The following is a 7434-nucleotide window of genomic DNA, read 5'->3' on the forward strand; positions in this document are numbered from 1 at the left end:
TATTAATCAATATATTAATATAATTATCTAATATTAATATAATTAATATAATATTTAATGATATAATATAATTAATATAATATTAATATAATATAAATGATGATATTTTTGATAAGAAATGATATTTTCATATTATCTCCACCTTAGTAATCTGGTAAAGTAAAATAAATACCGCTCCCTATTGTATTTGTTTAATGTTCTCTTTTAGAAAAATAGGCATCAGATCTATCATTTATTTTATCATCTCTCCTAAGGTTGTGTTTGGTGCATCGTCAGATAATTTTGGAAGGTAATATAGATTATCTTCAGGATAGATTACCACCATTAGATTGCTAGTAATGTTGATTACTATATTTGGTACATAAATAATATTACAGTAAAATTATTAAAAATTTTGATTGACATGTTTGGTATGATAATCAGATTATTGATAATATAAAATTAAATTTATAAAATATCTTCAATAATTTTGCGGTTGCTCTTTTTTTTCTCTGATGAGAAGTAATGAGAGTATGAAAATCTAATTTTTTTTATTGCATGAATCTCAAAGCAACCTAAAAAGAAAAAGAAAAAAAAAAGAAGGAAACAAAGAAGACTCCCGCTGGGAGTCTTCTTCCACCCAAAATCATCGAAGGAGAAGTCAAATTCGGAGAGGATTCGACCTCCCCTCCAACCTATAAGCCCCTCTTCCCTCCTCCATGGCCAGCCATGACGAGCATCGATTTCTTCTTCTTCTCCTCAGATTCTTCTATTGATGCTACGGACGTCCTCACCGTGCCCATCCAAAATCCCTACCGGAGAAGTCATTAGAGTCTGAGGTATGCCCCAGTCCTCCTTTCTCTCTTTCTTCCCCTCCTTCCCATGCCATTGTGCATGGTCGCCAACCATCGGATTCATCGAAAAATCCATCAAGAATGGATGCTCTATTTTTTTCTGTTTGGTCAGACCCTATTTCTCTCTCTAAAAAGATCTATGAATCCTGTATCGAGTCATACCTTCATCTTCAGGGATTCATATTGACTCCAACAAGATGATCTGAAGCTGCTTTGATATCTGTACTGTATGTCAATCTCATTTGGCCATATCAAGTATCTTTCAAACCCATTATTAATAAATCTTATTGATTGATCTTAACCTTGATTCGATCTATGCTTCACGATTTTTTGATCAAGTCGCTTAAATCTAACCCTCAGCTCGGAGATCCTAATTTGTCTTGGTGTCTGGATGGTCCAACACGTCCGGTTAACAGTCCTCTTTCCTTATGACTTCATCTTATTATATTCATTGAATAAAAATTAATAATAATTTGATATTTTAAATAAGATTAGTTGATTTTTATAACAAAGTCTGAAAATCTAAGATGAATGAGGTAAATGAATCTTATGCTCTTTATTTATTTTTAAATAATTATATTTTTTATACAAAAAATTATTATTAATGAAATCATATTTTTCATAAAATAAGAATCAGCATATGTGATATGAAAAAATATATTTTATTATGAATATTGATTTCATGAATATGTTTTATGAAAATAGCATGGTTATGAAGTATGAATTTCATAATTTTTTTATCTATGTATATGTATGTTTTAAGAAAAAGATGTAAAAATTTTAAAGACTCTCAGATAGCTATGAATGAATTTCTATGAGAAAGTCGATACTCGGAGCTAGCATTCACATGAAACATGACCCCACTAATGGGTATAAAGTTGACATACGAAATAAAAATTTTATCGATTAAGAAACATGACCCTGTTATGGATATAAAATATCTTAGCACGAATATCTATGAATAATATTTTCAAACATGACACGAATACATGACAAGAATAATTTATGATTCATATTTATGAAATATTCATGATTTATGCAAGCATGATCTAATTTATAACTTATTTTATTATATATACTATGAAATATTTATTTTTATAATATCTGTTACTTTTTAAATATTATATTATCATAAAAAAATTTATGCTTGATCCGATAAAGAATCGTAGGTTCTACTTACTGAACTAGTATAGCTCATATTTTTTTTTTATAAAAAAAAATTATGATCGATAAAAGATTTAAGCTTGAAGATCTGCGTAGAAAGCTTGAAAATTTGATAGTAAAAGTTTAGTTTATTTTATGATCATGGACTTATAGTTATCTATTTATAAATATTGAGATTTAGATTAGTACTTATTTTTGGATTTAGATGCTCCGAACTAATATTGACTTAATTGTTTGATGAATAGTAGAATTGAATCTTTTATTATATTTTATTTATGAAAAATTTTAGTTGATTATGATTGATTGACTTCGTGTTATCATGGGTTGTACCCCTCTGTAGCATTACCGTATTATATTCTGAATTTAGGATGTGACATTTTATGGTATCAGAGCTTAGATTATGATTACTTGGGATTATGGTATAAATGACTAGGGCTAAGTAATATCAGAGCTGAGGTTATGAACAGTAGGGACAATGACTTAAATGGGATTTAAGTATAAAAGTTATGATCATAAGAAATATGATATAAGTAGCAGAAAGAATTTAAAGTCTGAATTTTGGATCAATAGACATTATAATAAAATTGTTGCACAAAGTGGTATACGATGTATATTAAAGAATTGGATGAATTATGTCTTGGATTTCAGTAAATAAGGCTTGACTTAAGTATGAGAGATATTGACTCTAGAATAAAATAGGATATATTGATATATTGTATTGAGTATACTTATTCAATTATTATTTACATGATTCTAAAGTTCTAAACTTGATATGGGTGAAGATTATGATGGGCTTTCTAATTTTGATATTGATTGTCTAATCATTATAATTTTGAAAAAAAAACTATTTAGGATGTGACCTAAAAAAAATTACATTATATGAGAGAGAAATATTTTTGAACATTGAATCAATAAGAAGATCATATATAAAATTTGCATGTAAATAAAAATATATATTTGGTTCTATTGGTGGATGAATTTTATAATGAGAGTATGACGTACAAATTTTGATGAAATTTTTAAAAAACTTTATTACCATCTTTTGTATTGAAATATTTGATCTTTCCTATGTTTGTTGAAGATAGTGGAGTATATTAATTATTTCAAATCAAAGTTTAGGTTTATGAGCTGATCTAAGGTATTTTGCTATTATTAAATTTTGAAAGACTTATATAAGTTTTAAGAAAAAAGGGACAAGATTTCATGTTGGTTAATTTATTGATACTAAGGGTCATGATGAAGGAAGCTTCATAAGAGATAACTAAATTGATTCTACTCGCAACGATATTGATTTAAGATTTTCTAATTTATTGGAGATTTGAGTTAATTATTTTACAAAGAAAGGTTGATTTAGAATCATCCTATTGATTGTTAGGTAAATCTAAAGTTAACTTACTTCAAATTAATTTTAGATGTATTGGATTCTAGATGAATAGTAAAAGTTTATTACAATGGTTCAAAGCATAGAAAGTGAATCAATATTTAATTTTGATGTGGTATGCTTGAGGAATAGTTAAGGACAAAACAAGTTAGAGTTTTACTCTAGTTCTATCAAATAAATAAATAAATAAAAGATCAGATTTTATTTTTTTTAGATTCTAATATAAATGATATTTTTGTCAGAATTCATCTGGTAGCCTTGGAGGACTCGATGGAGTAGATCAGAGTGTGTAATAGAAGTGTGATAGTTGAATTATATTAAAACTAGTTAAGAATATTAATGATATAAATGGAGCTTGATTTTTACAAAAGAGACTATCATTGACAAATAAAAGGATAAGGTTGCTGATCCTTAGGCTCATTTAGATATTGCAATACTATCTTTAGTGATTGGTTCTTTTATTATTAGTAATGGCCAGAAGATTGTTGAGTATCTTAAGTCTAAGGTTGTGGATTGATATTTCTTAGATGAGCTCGAATGTAGAATGTTTGGGTATAGATATTCTTTTTCTATCTTTGACATTATTACTTCATTTGTTTGAATGAATTCGAAGATTTTTTATGATAAAAATTTAATTATTACAACATATAAAAAGTTAAAAAGATAAAAAAATTATAAATTATGGTGAGCATCTAATGCTACAGACTTTTCTATTTTTTTAAGAATAGATAGGATCGAATATGATTTTTGTTGGGTATAAAATACCCTCGACCGAAGTTGTCGGCGGGATCGACCCTCGCAAGTCTCTTCCGACTTTCGACTACTGTTGGTGAACTCCCGTCGCTCCGCCCGGACTCCTACGGGAGCCGGGCTCCATCCACAACTTCTGCTGCAAAGAAGGCTCTGTCCGGACTCCTACGGGAGCCGGACTTCGTCACCAACCTCTACTGCAGGTAAGCCTTGTCCGGACTCCTACGGGAGCCGAACCTCATCTTTGATTTTAATTGCAGGAAGGCTCCGCCCGGACTTCTATGGGAGCCGGGCTCCGTCACCGACTTCAATTGCTGATAAGCTCCGTCCGGACTCCCACAGGAGCCAGACTTCGCACCTGGCTTCTACCGCAAAGAAGGCTCCATCCGGACTCCTACGGGAGCCGGACTTCGTACCTGACCCCTACTGCTGGGAAGACTCCGCCCGGGCTCCTACCGGAGCCGGGCTCCATCCACGACTTCTACCGCAAAGAAGGCTCCGTCCGGACTCCTACGGGAGCCGGACTTCATCACCAACCTCTACTGCAGGTAAGCCTTGTCCGGACTCCTGCGGGAGCCGGACTTCGTCACCAACCTCTACTGCAGGTAAGCCTTATCCGGACTCCTACGGAAGCCGAACCTCGTCTTTGATTTTAATTGCAGGAAGGCTCCGCCCGGACTCCTATGGGAGCCGGGCTCCGTCACCGACTTCAACTGCTGATAAGCTCCGTCTGGACTCCCACGCGAGCCGGACTTCGTACCTGGTTTCTATCGCAAAGAAGGCTCCGTCCGGACTCCTACGGGAGCTGGACTTCGCACCTGACTCCTACTGCTGGGAAGACTCCGCCCGGACTCCTATGGGAGCCGGGCTCTGTCACCGACTTCAACTGCTGATAAGCTCCGTCCGGACTCCCACGGGAGCCGGACTTCGCACCTGGCTTCTACCGCAAAGAAGGCTCCGTCCGGACTCCTACGGGAGCCGGACTTCGCACCTGACCCCTACTGCTGGGAAGACTCCGCCCGGGCTCCTACAGGAGCCGGGCTCCGTCCACGACTTCTACCGCAAAGAAGGCTCCGTCCGGACTCCTACGGGAGCCGAACTTCGTCACCAACCTCTACTGCAGGTAAGCCTTGTCCGGACTCCTACGGGACCCGGACTTCATCACCAACCTCTACTACAGGTAAGCCTTGTCCGGACTCCTACGGGAGCCGAACCTCATCTTTGATTTTAATTGCAGGAAGGCTCTGCCCGGACTCCTATGGGAGCTGGGCTCTGTCACCGACTTCAACTGCTGATAAGCTCCGTCCGGACTCCTACGGGAGTCTGGACTTCGCACCTGGCTTCTACTGCAAGGAAGACTCCGTCCGGACTCCTACGGGAGCCGGGCTCCGTCCACAACTTATGCTGTAGATAAGTCTTGTCTAGACTCCTACGGGAGCCGGACTCTGCCTACGACCCCAACTGCAAGTAGACTGCATCCGGACCTCTACGAGAGTCCAACTCCGTCTTCTATTCCGACTGCGAGAAGACCTCGCCCAAACTCCTGCGGGTACCAGACCTCGCTACCGACTCCAACCGAACTTCGACCGACAAGTCTGGACCCCCTGACAGGCCGTATTAACGGCCACGATTCTGCTCCACTCCCTGCGGCGGATCCTACATAGCTCCATTACCCCCTGACAAGTCGTATTAACGGCCACGATTCTGCTCCACTCCCTGCGGCAGATTCTGTGCGATTCCACCACTCCCTGACAAGTCACGACAGCGGACACCGCTCCACTCCCCGTAACTGATTCCACGTGACGAGCCACAGCGATAGCCACGATCCCGCTCCACTACCCTCCGCAATAAATTTCTCCTGACTCTGGGCGGCCCATGACCAGACGGTTACAGGCATCACTGTCAATTTGTTGCCCCCTCCGTCTATAAAAGGGGAACCCCAGATACGTTATTCTATAAGCTCCATTTTCTATCTCAAAACTCTACTAAAATTTTTGTTCGAGCACTCTATTCTTGTTGAGGCAGAGAACTGACTTGAGCATCGGAGGGTCTTACCGGAGCAACCCCACCTCCGGTTGAGACTTCTTTTGCAGGTCCCGACGGCGACCGCGACTCCCTCGACTCCAGCTTCTCCAGTGCAGGCAAATTTTTGCACCAACAGGATTGGCGCTAGAGGAAGGGCACGAACCTTCGCAGTACCCTTGTTCTTAAAGGAGTGCTTAACGGGGCCGCCTCCGGCCATCTTCTCCGACACCCGCTCCTCCTTTCCCCCCGCTGGGTCCTCGCCCGATTTCTTTTCGCGAAGCATCCGCACAGCTACCCGCAGTCTCCGCAGCCATGTCTCGGGCCCCAGTCCCGCCTCTGGTTTCCCGGGCCCTGCATCCTCCGGCAATGGTCGCCGGCATGGAGTGGCCGGACAATCGGTCTCCGATGGATTTCGCCAACACCGTCTCGGGGGGATCCCGACAGGAAGCAACCAACGTACCACCCGTACCCCTCAAGCGGCAAAAGACTAAAGAGCCCATAACCTTCGTTGAAGAAGACGCCCAGGGAGTCCAATTTCCTCGTAACGACGCGGTCGTAGTTTCCATGAATATAGCAAATTACGACGTCCGTCGCATTCTCGTCGACAATGGAAGCTCGGCCGACATCTTATTCTACGATGCCTTTTCAAGAATGTCCACCCTCGACGGCCATTTAAGATCGATTAGCTCCCCTCTGGTAGGGTTTACCGACGATGCTGTTCCGACGGAAGGAATGATAACTTTGACTGTGGTCGCAGGTCGATACCCAAGGCAATCCAGGGCTCTGGTGAATTTTTTGGTGGTGAAGGCACCGTCAGCCTACAATGTAATCTTCGGCCGACCTGACCTCAATGCTCTCCGAGCCGTCATGTCAACCTACCATTTAAAGTTGAAATTCTCCACCAGCCAGGGGATCGGAGAGGTCCGGAGAGACCAAGCCCTGGCCAGGCACTGCTACAGCATAGCCTTGCAAGGAAGCGACCAATCTGATCCCTGTCCCGTCGATGGATTGGATGCATGCGATGACCTCATCGAAGAGAGGGGCACCCCAATTGAAGATCTGGTACCAATCCCTTTGAACGACGGGAACGCAGAGCATGTAGCGATGATCGGCTCCAACCTGGAGGAGGAGGTGCGGACGCGTCTTATTGATTTTCTATGAAAGAATGCGGACGTTTTCGCTTGGATTCCGACAGATATGCCAGGGATTGACACGGAAGTCATAAAGCATCGCCTGACCGTCGATCCAAAGCATCGACCGACGAAAGAAAAAATCCGAAGT

This window comes from Elaeis guineensis, chromosome 8 (genome assembly GCF_000442705.2).
Source record: "Elaeis guineensis isolate ETL-2024a chromosome 8, EG11, whole genome shotgun sequence".
In the NCBI taxonomy this organism is placed as follows: domain Eukaryota; kingdom Viridiplantae; phylum Streptophyta; class Magnoliopsida; order Arecales; family Arecaceae; genus Elaeis; species Elaeis guineensis.